The following is a 1,592-nucleotide window of genomic DNA, read 5'->3' on the forward strand; positions in this document are numbered from 1 at the left end:
AGAGACTATCTCTTCCGCATGCAGTATACCTAGGCACTTTGTCAAAAATCAGTTTGGCTGTATGTGGATGGGTTAATTTCTGGATACTGAATTCTGTTCCATTGATCAGTGTATCTTTCATAATACCAGTACCAGGTTGTTTGGACCAATGTAGCCATGTAGTAAGTTTTGAAATCGGGAAGTGAGAGGCCTCCAACATTGTTCTTCTTCTTAAGCAGTGCTTTGCTTATCCTGGGTCTCTTTCCTTTCCATATACAGTTTTAAATTGTCTTTTCTATCTCTTTGAAGAATGTTGTTGGAATATGGATAGGGATGGCATTGCATGTGTAAATTGCTTTGGGCAGTATTGACATTTTCACAATGTTGAGTCTTCCTATCCAGGAACATAGTATAGTCTTCCACTTCTGTAAGTTGCTTTTGGTTTTCTTGTAGTGTTTTGTAATTTTCTTTGTATAGGTCCTTATTTTCTCTAGTTATGTTTTTTCTTAAATACTACATCTGTTGGGCAGCTAATGTAATTGGTATTGCTTGTTTATATCCTTTTCAGTGCTGTCATTGTTACAGAAGAGGATTCCAACTGATTTTTTTAAGTTGATCTTATACTCTGCCACTTTCTGCTTGGAAGTTCATTTTCATAGTAATATCTTAAGTTGTGAATCTTCCAATGAGGTCTAGTAGCTTTTTTACTGATTCTTTTCAGGTTTTCTATGTATATGATCATATCGTCTACAAATAGAGTTTTGTTTCCTCTTTGCCAATTTGGATGCCTTTAATTTCTCTATCTTGCCGGATAGCTCTGGCTAAGACTTCCAAAACAGTATTTAATAGGAGTGGTGACAAAGAGCATCCTTGTCTGGTTCCCATTCGCAGAGGGAAGGGTTTCAGTTTCTCTCTATTGAGAGTGATGTAGGCTGTTGTTTTTGTATATGTGCTTTTGATTATGTTGATGAATTTCCCTTTGATTCCTACTTTATTGAGTGTTTTTTTAATCAGGAATGGATGTTTGATTTTGTCAAATGCCTTTTCTGCATCATTCGATAAGATCATGTGGTTCTTTTTCTTTTTCATATTTATATGGTGGATTACATTGATTGTTTTTCTAATGTTGAATCATCCTTGTATCCCTTTTATGAAATCCACTTGGTCATGATGTATTATTGTTTTGGTGTACTGCTGGGTTCTGTTGGCTAGGATTTTGTTGAGAATTTTTGCATCTATGTTCATGAGGGATAATTTTCTTTTTAGTGATGTCCTTCGCTGGTTTTGGATTGAGGGTTATGCTTGCTTCATAAAAAGTATTAGGAGGTTTTCCATCCTCTTCTATATTCTGAAATAATTTGAGTAGAGTTGGTGGAAGGTCTTCCGTGAATGTTTGGTATAACTCACCTGTGAAGCCATCGGGTCCTGGACTTCTTTTGGTTGGTAGTTTTTTGATGACTTGATCAATATCTTCTTTTGTTATGGGTCTGTTTAGGTTTTCTACTTCACTGTGTGTAACTTTAGGTAGGTCGTGTTTTTCTAAAAATGTATCCATCTCTTCTAAGTTTTCAAATTTGTTGGAGTACAACTCTTCATAGTATTCTGTTATTATC

Source organism: Chrysochloris asiatica, unplaced genomic scaffold, assembly GCF_000296735.1.
Source record: "Chrysochloris asiatica unplaced genomic scaffold, ChrAsi1.0 scaffold00596, whole genome shotgun sequence".
In the NCBI taxonomy this organism is placed as follows: domain Eukaryota; kingdom Metazoa; phylum Chordata; class Mammalia; order Afrosoricida; family Chrysochloridae; genus Chrysochloris; species Chrysochloris asiatica.